The sequence below is a fragment of the Toxorhynchites rutilus genome, chromosome 2 (assembly GCF_029784135.1).
Source record: "Toxorhynchites rutilus septentrionalis strain SRP chromosome 2, ASM2978413v1, whole genome shotgun sequence".
NCBI classification, from domain to species: Eukaryota; Metazoa; Arthropoda; class Insecta; order Diptera; family Culicidae; genus Toxorhynchites; species Toxorhynchites rutilus.
The window spans coordinates 298,732,685-298,747,302 of NC_073745.1; the positions used below are offsets into that span (position 1 = coordinate 298,732,685).

At 37.9% G+C, this 14,618-nt stretch overlaps 1 protein-coding gene across 4 annotated transcripts in view; it reads right to left on the bottom strand.

The window, feature by feature from the left end:
- The window catches only part of LOC129765348 (protein prickle-like), a 174,977-nt gene that overhangs the window by 147,128 nt on the left and 13,231 nt on the right, over positions 1-14,618 (bottom strand). For 2 of the 4 annotated variants that reach the window (XM_055765549.1, XM_055765550.1), the window contains exon 2: positions 11,730-11,999. The exons of 1 other annotated variant lie outside the window; for it this stretch is intronic. The gene's annotated coding sequence lies outside the window, so the exon portion shown is untranslated. Of the gene's footprint in view, positions 1-11,729; positions 12,319-14,618 lie in introns of those variants that run through there. One more of the 4 variants, XM_055765548.1, reaches the window with a different exon arrangement.

Below are 14,618 nucleotides of genomic sequence, written 5' to 3' on the forward strand. Positions count from 1 at the left end.
ACACTCATTTTGAATAAACATGGAAAACATTCTCTCAAAAACAAGTGACCTACTAATAGACAAGTTTTGAATTTAATATGTTGAACTGTTGAGATTTTTTGGGTTTTGATTCTTTGTGATATTTAACAATTTTATACATTTTTTTACCCATGTAAGGGCGTAAATACGCATAATTGTAACGTTGAACATCGCATTCAAAATGCCGCAGATATACCCGAGTAACACCACATTGAATCACTGTCAGAGCGAATTCTTGTAGATTGTTACCCACCGGAATGACTTTCACTGGATTAATGTATGAACGACACATTCATGACAATCTCCAAAAAAAAAAAAAAATTAAAAAGTAATTGCCGATTTAAATCTTTCAGTAACATCTCATCCAATGCCACTAGCGGATTGAGCCTTTACACCTGAATGCTCCAACGACGACGATGCTTGAAATCGAAAGATGTGAGTCCCCACGCAGGAGAGACCATGAAATTGCATTAAAGCACCATCCTTTTTGGCCATCGCTCACTTGGCTCACTGCAGCGACTACTCTCCCCAAATTACAAACAAATCCAAGGGAGCAGCAGCAACTAAAAGACTTATGCGCGTCGAGTTCCATCACGTAAGAGAAAATAATAATGATTGTAATTGCGTTAACCTCTATTCCTTCCTGAGATTTTTGGGCGAACACCAGCCACAGAAAACAAAATACGACCGCAGTTTACGAAATCCCACGACTTGCATCGCCTTCGCGCCCAGAACATCGATAGTTTCGACGGTCTTGCGTGGTTAAAATTGTACAGACGATTATCCACTAATCTGTCCGTTGAGAGTGTTTTTTTTTTCGAGGGTGTTATTACGATGTTTCGTGTTTTCTGTCGATGGGAAGCGAACTCGATCGGCGGATCAGATAAGTGTGACAATTCACTTCCGGTGGAGGGTGTTGCGATCAGGAGATAAGATTCGATCAAATTGTTGTATTAGATATGCGGGTTATACCAATTACAAACAAGAAGGTTCCAAGCTGAATAAAAAACAACTAACATCGTCTGTATTGACCAATTTTGTTATTGCAGTGTAACACAAACCATTCTGAAGCAGTGTCACGCAAGTGAGCATGTAAAATAATACTACGAAGCTTGTTTTTTCAGATCCCCTTAGGTAGGGACTGTGGAAGCAGACAGTTTCATGGTGGCCGCTCAACTGCAGCCTTCAGATTCCTTTGTGTCGTTGGAATTTTACCCAATTTGATAACATCAGATTTTATATTCTCCGGAATTTTTTAATTGCTGGTTTTCGATTTCTGAAGATATAAATAACATTCGAACGTTATACGAAATATTCAAGAATTAGCACTGTCGAACTATGTTTTTACAGGGACGAACATGATAGAAGAAAAGGGAGAAGGATGGCATCTCTGCATTTTTTCTAATGACAAATTCTTGACTCTACTCTGCTTCTGATCAAAGAAAGGAGAAAGATGCATTTGCCCCTTTCCTTATACCTTTAACTCCCAATCGGTAGTTTTTTATGGCGCCATTTCTTCTGATTTTTTTTTATTAATTCGTTTATTTTTACAGGCTCAGTTACTTAAATTTAAAGGAGCCGAATTCTTAAATATAATTTTAAAACTATATATATAAACAATTTTCTTACATCTATGGTTAGTAAGGTGGAAAACCGATTACTCGCGGTGTACTCGAGTTTAGGAGGGTGACATATTTTTAGGAGAAGGATGGGATATAAGGAAATTGTAACAATGTTGATGAACACTAATTTCTTATATCTATTCATATATCTATAGTGTATTTACATTTCAACTTATTCTACTATTTATAGCAAGGGGACGAATTACCCGCAAAGGAAGGGCTTCTGAAGAAATAAACAAATGATGTTTTGTGGCGTGTAGATGATAATTGAATTTTCACCATCCCCTCTCTGCCCAAGTATTATGAAAACTGTAATTGTTAGAAATTTCGCAAAGCTATCTACTAATATACCCCAATGTATAGTTTTTTTTGGTTAATAAAAATAAGTAGAATGAAAAGCGATTGTTCAGCTGTTACCTTACATATTTCTATCAGGCTCACATTGACAAAAGGTACTGGAATCGCACCAGCATAAGCTCCGCGGGTAGCACTGTCTAAACTCGACCTCATTTCGAGCGAACATCGACGAACAGCGTCGTAAAGTATTATACTATAGGCTAAACTATCCTCAGAGCATTCCTGAACTAATGCATCTCGGGACGTGCCAAACATCAATGGGAAAAAACCCGGCTTGAAACGCACTCTGCTTAATTCATCCCAAGGACACAACGTATCCACAATCGCCTGGGAAATCAAAATCAATTTGACCGTAACCAGAGAGGTCAGGATGAGACAAGCTGGGAGAAGAGAACGTAGTGTCGGTTGACTTTGGTCACATTCCCTTGCACATCCTGTTGCATTTTGAGAAATGAGAATAGAGGGAGGAAAAGCACAAACACACGAAATAAAAATCAATTATAGCAAGATTCGGAACGGCGACGGCGGAATCACGATTTCCGTTCTGTGAACTTGTATCTGGTTGGGTAAGATTGACAGAAACGAGTGAGACGATCTTTGACGAAAGAAGGGCAAAGTTGGTGCTGGTTCGTAAGTCAACAATTCGCTCTGTGAAAAGCCCTCATGGTGATCCAAGTCCTCCCATTCTTGGTCTCAACAATGTGAGATGAAAATAAAAAATGGGGTCCTATCCAGAGATGCATGGTTTTTGTTCCTGCAAGTCCGTAGACTTTTCGGATGTACGGAATTTTGATTTTTTTCTCAAAACATCGGAGAAAAAGATACATGTCGAGAAAATAAACTAACTGATCAGTCTACACGGTTTTAAATGCGTGGTGTTTGATTTAATAAATGCTATTGTGTGCAGGACTAATTGCTGGAAAGCTTATAATTACAATGAGGGCTGATAGCTTCTCTTTTGAGACTGATTGAATATAGAGTTGTTTTCCTGGTGAAATACAGTTCAAAATAATGATACGTAGTAAAACTCTAACATGTTCTGCTCATATTTGATATGAACCTAAACGAAATCTTGATTAAAAATATGGTTGAGTTTGGCTAACTGCTGGCTTTCTACTTTCGTTGGTAAACAAGAAAAAAAGTAGAAGGGTCTTAGCATAGGGGCACCGACGGAAGTTTGATGTAGGACTGTGATTGTTCAAAACAGTTGTTTTTTTGACGTAGAACTACGTCTTTCATTAACGGTGCCAAATCAGAAAACAAGTCACGTTTTTATGAAATAAAGATAACGTTAATAACTATTTTTGCCGCGAACGGATTTTGACGATTTACATACCAAACGAATCGGAAATTCTCTAAGATTTGTCTGATATGCTATACATTACAATCCCATGGTGTGTAAATGGTTAAAATTCATGAAAACTATAAGCGTTTCCATTTTCCCATGTGTGCTTTCCCGAACAGAGCTGTCAATGAAGGACAACTTATGGACGAGCAACGAAGTTGAAATCGTTAGATTTAAAGTCTCCGTGAACAAAGGAAAAGTAGAGGAAGGAAGGGAAATATTTGCCTAGAGTATAAACAGTGGATCTCGCTGAGGCAAACTTTCATTCTTCGTGAGGACATCGACTGAACAACATCGTTGCTGGGCGAGCTGGACGGTGAGGAGTAATACGAGGAAAAAGTAAAGCTTTCCAAGGGCCTTTTTGAAGGTTAGAGTCGAATGAACTGAAGAATTCAAAGTCTCACATGTCATAGTTTCGGATTGAGCTGTAGACGCGACCAAACTACTGACTCGCTGATGTCTCTAGCATTGCAATAATTGCCTCAAACTGACGTCATTGCATTAAGGTTCTGAGCTACACAATTGTGTGGGGAATCATCAAACTAGGCTATCGTCAGCTCACCAAGAAAATAAATGTTCTGGAATTTTGTCAGTGATTTGGTTTCGCTTGCCAGTAGCAAAACATTCTCCACTAAGGATGATAACTGCGCTTATCTCGAGCATGTATTGTTCTGCGGGAACAAGAATGAATAATCTTCAAATTATTCTACAAGAAAAAAAAATTTCATGGCGTTATTAAATAATATTCGCAGTTATAAACAAGCGACTTGAATTAAACAGCGTAGTTCTACGTCAACAATGTGGTCGTGTCTTGGACACAACCTGTTATATTTTTTTAATGTAATTCTTTTCATTGTTCAGAAATCTGTTAGTTCAACTCTTTTGAAACTCCAAATAGTAGCCCTGAAAAGGGTCGTTTGTTATATGTACTCATAACCGTCAAACGGTTTGTAACGAACAATAAAAGAAAATTAGCTTTTGGCAGGAAGTTCAACTGTCTGCTGAAAATAATTAATGAATATCAGTGTGATACATAACAGGGTGGAATGATAAATGAAGTATATGTGTATTGGTTATTGTCATATTTTACAATGAATATGAAGTTAATGGAGAAGAAACAAAAAAAAGTTAAAAATACTTAAGATTTCGGGATATTTTGTGGTAAAACACAGATTAACTCATGAAGTTGCTTTATTTTTAACCCTTTGCGGTCGGAATTAATTTCCTTGGAAAGAGATCCACTTATCTTTCCACGCTAATAATCTTTTATTTACACCGAGTACCGTTAAGTATTGGGCACAGAAACTGCGTAATGATTCGTAAACAAGTTCACTAGACATTAAAATTCGTTTAGAAAAAGTGTAATCTATTACATATGGTTGGATAAAGTATTCAGTATGATTTCTTGCTGTGGTGGCTGACATGCGACCGCAAAGGATTAATGGATAGATAATGGATAATAGATTGTAAATTCTTTCTATTGCCTTATTCTTATTATTAGGCTTATTCTAAGGCATCGGTTTGCAGACTATCACAATCAAGTCGTATTGGTTCTACTGCTCAATCTATCATAGAAGGAATTGAGTCATAGAGAATTATGAATATTAGTTATGAAGATTGTTAATATTTCATTTCGTTTCATTTTTGTGATGTGATGTAATGCCGATCTCAATAAGTTCTCGCATGATAATCGCTGCCACCCTCCTAGTATTGATATCATTTTTCGCCATGTTGCTGCAGCCCGGAAGACACTCGCTTTAGAGGTTTGTCACCCCGTCATATACAGAAGTCATTCGATAACTGGACTATCTTCAACTGGACTTAATTATAACAGGGCGTACGTTAACGGGACTGCAAAGCAGTTATGTATCAATAATAGATGTCTTCTTCAATTTGAGATAATGCTTTTGATTTTTTTGAGTTCAGTTGGCGAGAAAAAATCGATAATTGTATTGAATTTCCGGCCCAATTAACACGTTGACTGACAGTATAACATATGATAATAAAGGTAACTAAATAAGCATATAAGCTAATAAGCATTCCCTTTCGAACAAAAAAAAATTTCCACTACGATAAGAAACGATGGCCCTAATACGTTTAAAAATTTCCATAGAGTCGCTCTAAAACCGTGGCACTCAACGTGTTAATGAACGATCACCTTATGGGTGACACTTTCCTCGTTGCTTTGATGGAATCTTGCATGAAATTTGAGTGATGCATGAAATCGTGCCACTGATTACTTCAAAATTTTTACATTCGAGAAGTGTTTGCTAATTTGTTTGATAGAACGAATTTTTGCACACAATTTTGTGTTGTATACAACATTCATGGGGACGAAGTTGAAAGAAAGAATGCATAATACATGATACGCAAAACATACCTCTTTTATTTGTTAAATTACTCACTTGTTTTATTATTTCCACTGTTAATGTCTCAGGCGAGAAAAATGTTGGATAAATTTGCCATCTACTGGTATATATTATAACATATATCTTATGAACGATTCTGCGTAATATGCATTTGAAAACTCTTGATAAACGTTACATTTTTCGTAGAGTGACCCCCCTATATAGAAAACAAACTCAAAATCAAAAATATGAAACAATTGTAGTGTGCTGTTATTGGGGGTTATTCTGAGAGTCAAGTCGGTATAAGTGACGGAAACGGAAACGGAAACGCTCGACGCACAACACTCGATGATCAACGATCAACGCTCAATGGTCGTCAATGGTCAACATGGTCAACAGTCAGCACGCAAACACAAACGCTCACACGCAAGCACGCGCACATGCACATATATATAAACACACAGACGCAAATACATGCTTTGTCATGTTCACGGCGGACGGGTATTCATCAGAGGCGTCTGTTAGCTCAATCAAATGTGTTCCTCCGGTAGAGAGCGCTGCCCATTGAGCCGAGCTTGTGCGAGTCATTGATGATAAGCACCAGAGTGAACGTGTTAAAATCGGGTCAGGGCCACCCCACCTTTTTTCAGATGACGGCTTGCCTTATTTGTTTGTTAGTCATATACTACATGTACCACAGGCAACAGGTACATTCAATTTATATAGTTTGTTTTGATTAGTAGACAATAAGCAATCGAAATTGAGTAGTTTTTTTTAGAAATTTTTAGTCATCTAAAACAACATCTTCCGTACTATATTTGTCTATTTTGAAGCACTGAAAACACAAAAAGAAAACTCTAGAATAAAGAGAGAAGGTGAAAGGTCACCGTTTAACCAAATTGTATGCATTGTTTCATCTTCCATTTGGAACTACTGACAATTTGGTAGATAGCGTCGTTACCGAGATCTAAGGAAAGGTCGGCTCAGGGCCACAGGTCGGATGAGGACTCCCTTTCCCTACTATGTGACTCCTTCCCCTCCACAGTGCTGTTCAGAGCGGAATCAATCATACCTTCTTCTTCTTCTTAAATGGCACTAACGTTTCTTGCGTCATTTTCATTTATACTTAGCTGAGATTTCGTTGCCAAATAGCACGCCCTGAATGTATTCTTAGTGGCAAGCTCTAGAATACAAGTGACCACAGTACAGGTCGGAGAAAATTTTGACGGAATTTTTTTTTTTTTTTTCTCTATTATAGTGACTTTCAACACATTTCAGCTGGTTCGTCACTTTTACTTCCATTTTTGGAAGAATGTCGGGAGTGAGAATTGAACTCGTGATCTCTGCGTGAGAGGTATGGATGTTACCACTACGCCAGATCGCCTCTCCACTAACGGAAAATTCCCTCGACCAGAACGGGAATCGAACCCGAACCCCTGCCATGTTATGTGTGATGCTAACCACTCGGCCACGGGAGCACAATCAAACATACCTTGCTGGCGCCGAAAATATGTTTAAGCCCTAAAAAAGGCGAATGAATGCAACGAATAACATTATTATTATCATTGATAGTGTGCATGTGCTCCCATGGCCGAGTGTATAGCGTCACACCTAATATGCCGGGGGTTAGGGTTCGATTCCCGTTCTGGTCGGTAAAATTTTACGTCAAGAGATTTCCTCCGAATTGCACTGTGCTCACGCGTATGCTAGAGCTTGCCACTCAGAATGCATTCAAGGCGTGTTATTTGGCATAGAAATCTCAACTAAGTACTAATAAAAATGACGCAATTAATGCTTCGTTGACACGGCGAAGTTCCTCTAGGAACGTTAGTGCCATTTAAGAAGTGTGCAATTAGCTAGAAATAAGTAGCATACATTCTGTCAAATATATATCGGGATTTTGTAAGTATAAATCTTCCCACTGTACGTATTCGCATATTTTTTTCAAGTTGGTACTACATATCAAGCATTCAAAGACGGCCGAGCAGAGATGAACTATTTGCACCGTCAAGGACGACCATCCACCTTTTCAACTGATTAAAACAACGACAAAAAAAGTAACGGTGCTCGAAAATCGAAATTTAAGTTTGAAAGGGCTAGCTTCAAAATTAACATTTTGTTTGATGTTTTGTGCATGAGGAAAGACTTGTACCGAATGAGCTCAATTTTCTTCAAAAATTTGAATCGCAATTAAGTGGCTGAAGACATGCTTGAACGATCAAATTCTGGTCCCGGGCAATAGAACCATTTATAACAGTATCCCACTTGCGAAACAATTTGCACTCATGTAGACCATAAATTGTAACTATCAACATCGATCCAGTGATAAGCGAAACTTTTGAAACATTGAAGAAACATTGAAATCAAAATATGAAAAACTGATATCATAAAAACCGATAGATAATTCTATTTTTGGTGTATCTAAATTTAAAATATTTTTTTTTTCGCTTAGATGTCTCGTTTTTAACAGACTTACTCCTCGGCAACCGTTGAACGAACATATTTGTTGTCGAGCGAGTAATATGTTTCATGCTTACGAAACAGATTGTTCTATGCACAAAATATTTGAATAGTACAGATTTCGGTATAAATTTTAGAAAGAAAAAGTACAGATGAAAAAGTTTTGAACTCTTCCAGTACAGATAACATGTGAAAACATCGACTGCAACTGTGAACGAACACTGTGGGCAGAGAAAATATTGTAATGTAAGTCCCGCCCGAAGACAACTTGTTGAATCAGAGCTATTGGAATCTCTATTGTCCAGTTTTGCTCCTACCAGCAAGCAGTCACATGCACACTTTTTTGTTGGTCTTTATGCCTTGCCAAATGTGGTATGGAATAATTGGCGATTATTTTTATTTTGACGTAGGACTACGTCTTTCATTTAGGGTGCCAAATCAGAAAACATGTCACGTTTTTATGAAATGAAGTTAACGTTGATAATTATTTTTACTGTGAACGGATTTTGATGATTTGCATACCAAACGAATCGGAAGCTCCTCAAGTTTTGTTTCATATGCTATGCATTATAATCCCCTGGTCCCCTTTATTTTCATTTTGTTCTGCTGATTTGTGTGCTTACCTACAAGAAATTTATGTAGTCGCGATAATATAAACAACGAAGATGAATATTTGCTAGGTTATAAATAGTGATTCTCTGCTTAGGAAAATTTTCAGTCTCGTTCTACACTCGAGGCAACGAATATCGCTTGTTTGCGTCATCACTTCGTTCCTCTTGAGCTTTGGACGCGACCAACTTACTCACTCGCTGATGTCCCTGGCATTGCAATCATTGCATCAAATTGAAGCCATGGCGTGGAGCTACACAATTCATAAAGTAGGTACACAATTCATCAAGTAGGGAATCATCAAGCCTAGGCTATCTCCGGCTCACCACGAAAATAAATGTTCTGGAATTTTGGATGTGATTTAGATTTGCAAACCAACAGCAAAACTTTCTTCATCAAAGTTGACAGCTACGCTAATCGAGGCGAGTAATGTTAACAGGAAGAGTTACTTTTGAGAAAAGTACATAATGGTGAGAAATGTACACATATTTGATCGCTTCAAGCCATCAATATACGGCTTTGTGTGTGTACAGCACAAATCCATTGGCTGTGTGCATGCTTGTTTGGTGGGGCAACTTACGCAGTCGCGATAATATAAACAAGGAAGGGAGATAACAAGAAGGAAGGACGAACGACCTTCGGGTTAAAGTCCGTTAACACGTTGAGCCCTGAATTGTTCTTGCTACGCTTTCCATTCAACCTGCATTAGGATTTGTACAATATCAGTGTCGGTACATGATCCTAAAGATATTTATTGTACAAAAAGAAAATATTCACATCTAGAAAGTAATCCGAAAACAAACAATTTATTTTGTTTCCTAATTCTGTAACTGTCAGTCCCAGTGATCAACGTTTTTCTAACGCAAAGCTCAACGTCAGTCCCTAGAGATTGACACGGGACTTAACGTGTTAAAAAACAAGAATAGCACAGAACGAGTAGGGAAAATTTGAGTTAGAGCATAAATAGTGAATCAAACTGAGGCAAATTTCCAGTCTCTTTTCATACTCAATACATAGAAAATCGCTTGTTTTGCGTCATCATAACTGCTTCATTTCTCCTCGAGCTGTGAACATGACTAAATATCTCATTTGCTGACATTGCATCGCACTGACGCCATGACAAAGCAGGTGTTAGGATTCTGCGACACACAAAACAAAACAAAAAATACACTGAAAACAACAATTCGTATAAATCGTAAGATAATGCAATACATCCATATGTATTTGGAATTACATAAATATCCAACGAATCCACAGATATATGGATATTTTCATAGATCTGGTATCACTGACTTGAGTCCTCACCAGAGATGCCAAGATTTTTGCAGATGCAGAGATTTGAAGACATGTCTTCTTTTTGCAGACATTTGACTTACTGTGAAGACATTCGATTGTAGATATTTTGATATTTTGATAGATATTTTGAAGACATTATGGAGTGTGTGAAGATATTTCAGTATGATAATGTATGTGGATTTTTGGGAGATATTATTTCCATAAAATTCCTACTATTGGCCGAAAATATTGTGAAAAGAGGAAAGGCTTCTGTGTAAGTGTAATTCGATGAATTTTTTATCAGTATCACTTGTTGCCACTTCACAAATCGTAGGTTTTCCGGTTAAATGCCGTTTCAATAATTACTTATATGGATGTGGTATGAGTTAAAATCAAAACATTAGAGCTGTAATGAACAAATTGAGTTATGTAAAAAAAACCTGAATGGATGACTCACGTTTGTCAAACCTATAAACATGGTTATAGGTTTGACAAACGTGAGTCATCCATTCTATTTATTGGCATTTGAATCTTGGTACAGTCCGGTGCTCAATAGAATACTTTTCACTGTTCCGTTTTTGTGGAAGAATCGGAGCAATTTTCAATCAATCAACATTCAAGTACATTTTTCAATTCATAGAATTTGGTTCGAAGTTGCGCTATATATTCTTTGTTCACATTCACTAAAATAAATTCCAAAACCTCAAGGTTCAATGAAACGCGCCATATAATATCAATCAGAATAAACATTGAATAATCTATCAAACATTGCTCAAAATTAAGTTATGAATTTTAGTTTCCTTCAAAACGATTGTGAAGATATTCGAAGACATTTTTTCGTACCATATGAAGACATCTACAAAAATCACCTGGAATCCATGGTCCGCACAACACAAGACAAAGATGAAGTTTGGGTCTCATCATCACAACAAAAAAAAAGTTCAGTGGCACTTAATCTGATTAATGAATAGTAAAAGCGCACCAAATTAACACGTAATATCAGCCGCAATCAGACGGCCGCGGCGCAGCTCATGCTGCGATCCATTCAGCTTGAATGACATGAAACTTGATTACTGTAACACATTTTACCGTAAGCGCTTTGCAGATGCTTAGATTACACGTTTTACTGGGTCGTTTTACTCAACGAAATTTCAACACAACAATCACAAATCGAGCTCTCCCTCGGCTGCTGCTGCTGCTGGCTGGTCAATAAACATAAAACTCAATCATCTGTGATATGGATACAGAATACAGATCTAATTTAGTGCTCGGTTACCCTGGCTATTACCCAGACTGCCGTCAAAGGCTTCAAACGAGATCCGATTCGATCAGCGTGCGATCGATGAAAAGAAATAAATCCGATCACTTCATCGCTTGGCTTGGGATCTTGGGGTTTCGGTGCTTGTATGGGTGTGCGCGTGTTCGAACAGCTCTTTGGCTTCGGAGTGAAACGGTAGAATCAATTTTGCTGCTTAAAATTAATATTAATTAATTACTAGCCTCCGTGTTTCCACTCCACCCCATTATTACACAATTGATAACTGTTTTTCCCAAATTTCGCCCCACACAGAGTTGCGTACAGCCTTCAAATCTTTTCCGAGAACTTTGAAGAGTCATGTTGATGAGTCCACCATGAAACTGACACTCGCAACCCAATATCTTAATCGAAGAAAGGGCAAAGATCATTGAACGTACCTGCGAATACAGTATCAAATTCCAACCGAATGGACCATCTCCCTCAGGTATTCCGACATACGGGGTTCAGCCGCTACCGTACCTTAGGTACCTGGTATGTATGTGTCTTTGCCGCTCAGATTTTCGCTCAAATGATCCGCTAATTAGGCACAACAAAACTTCGCGGACGGTAGTAAATCTGATCGCGCGCGGGTTTTGTTTATAATAATTCCGTCTTCATTTCGAACCGTTTGATCATTTTTCTTCCATTGCTTCTTCTCGCCTGCCTCACTATAAACACAAATATATATAAATCAAAGGCCACACGTTTTATTTATTATTTTATCTTTCACTCTTCCTGTTTTTTTTTAACTTTTCACTGCAACAAACATTGGTAACAAACAACACACCGCGCTCGGAGGGAGGGTACAACACTTATGGAAACGTTCAACACTCCCTGGAAAAGGTAACTCCACTGTACACACTTCAATTTCAATGTGGTCGCCGCTTCGATCAACTCCGCGGCGCGCAAAACTCCCATGTGTTCGATCGTATTTCGATCGGTTAGGTGCTCCGTTTCACTCACTCACTCGCTTGCCAGCAGCCCTGCGAAAAGTGATCAATAGGAGGATAGCTGGTTCAGTCATTCTTTTCCTTGTTTTTTTTTCTTTCTTCATTTACCCTTCGGTCGGCGTGTTTCGTTATTCGCTTGCCTCTTTATGACGGGATCTGCAAACGTTCTCTCCGTCCCACACCAACCACCCGCAACCTGTGCTTTGGGAGTCTGAGTGTTTGCGTCGTTGGTGCCTGGCTCGAAGATCTGGTATAGTGTGAGTCACAATTACCACTCTTTCGGGGGGATGCTTGGAACACTACACAGCACACATCGAAGCAAAAAAGTAATCAAGAACTCGACTCGATCCACCGGATTTTGTGGTCGATCGGGTGGTTTTTGCTCGACCTGGTCCAGTGCGAGCAGATGGATTAATTTTTTTTCTCTGGTTTAGTGGAACAATGTGAGAAAAAAATCTCTAGATCTTTATTCGTTAATGCGATGTGATGAAATAATAACCCCAAGGTGCGTGCCCATCTGTGATATAAGTTTATACCAGTTTGTACCAGAAGTGATCTAACTGCCGACCGTTGGCGTCTTGCCACTCGCCTGTTTATCATATGGGCGTCTATATGAAGCAACATAAGATTCAACTGTTCAGCTGAAAAGTCCATGAGGTTCACGTCTAGATGGCGCCTCTTGTGAAAATCTACTTGACTATCACAAAGCATCATCTTTCAATGGATACGTGTCATAAAGTTACAGCATCGAGAGCGAAGCAACTTTTGTTATTGTGAAAAAATGGAAAACTCCGAATTTCGTGTATTGATAAAGTATTGCTTTTTGATGGAAAAAAAATACAGTGCAAACAAAAACATGGATTGACAAACGTTATCCGGACTCCGCTCTAGCAGAATCAAAATGGATTCTCAGGCGAAATAACACTCCTCTATTTTCTATCTATATAAATAAAAATGAAAAACCAAATATTTTGGTAAGCGCAAAACCCGAGGAAAGAATGGGTCAAGCTGGCTTTTTTTCTGTTGTACTCATCTCTGCTTTTTTAAGTTTTTGAAAAGCTTTGAGAGTATGTCTGAAAAAAAAATTATCTCCATGTTTTCTACAATGGCATCGTTGAAGAAGCGAAAACTGTGTCTGAAAATAAATTTATATTACAATGACGAGATTTGGTGAAAGTAATAAGAAAATTATAACAACAGGAAATTGTGATGGTTCAATTAGTAGACCAATCAATGGCGAGTCCTGCGATTGAACCCACAAACGTTCGCTTAGAAAGAAAACGTGAATGTTCATTCATATCAATCAATAAATTTTGGATGGGACGAAGTTCGCCGGGTCAGCTAGCTACAAAAAAAATTTTTTTTGTTTGTACATAGAATGAACTTTAATCAATTATATAATTTCCATTTTGTTCGTTTTGCGATCTTTCCACGATTGAAAAAAATCTAAATTCCACGCTCCACGCTACAACTTTTGGTTTCCATCGGTAAAAAACTGATTCAAGTGCGATTTCACAGCTTCATCATCATCAAAAGTTTTACCATCCAACTAGTTCTGCAAAGTTCGAAACCATTAATTTTTGGCGGGTGACCAAAGATGTGTATGGTCTGGCGTTGTCACCCTTACGATTGACTAATCCTGGACGTTTTTCGATAATCGCTGCATTCAGTTTGTCCAGTTGTGGACTTCTGTATTTATCGTTTGATTCCTTGGAAGCAGCTCAAAAATACCACCCCTTTCCAATCCTATCAAATTAAATGCAACATCTTCTTTTGGCGAATATCAGATCTCGATATGGTTTGTGGTGGTTCATCATGCTTGGACCATGATCGTTAAAGGTAAAAATCAAATTGAATTAATTAAGGTACACTGGGACAAGTGGAACCCCAAAAACCATTAGTTCGAAAATAAAGTGTCCTATTTTTCCTGTTGTTGATTATTTTTCAAACCGAATTACGCACATCACTACTTAAATCAATTAGCAATCTAAATATTGAATCAAAGAAAGAATTCGTCCACTAGATTTTAGGCTTAACCAAAAATTATTTTTGAACCCCGAAAATCCACTTACCCCTTGGTACGGGAGTACGAGGAAACCTTAAAATTTTTGTTTTGAACATGTTAAAACTCTTATAAAAAGGCGTTTGGGAATAAGTAAAACAAACTGTTTGTATTCCATTTATTTTAATCTTTGATAAAGCAAAATAAATTAAAAAAAGAAAGAAAAAAGAAAAAAATAGAAACGATATGTCCTACTCCGTAAATCTTCGAAATCAGATCAAAAAATAGAAATAGCAGTTACATCGCTAAGCTTAGCCATGACTTCTTCGAAGTTC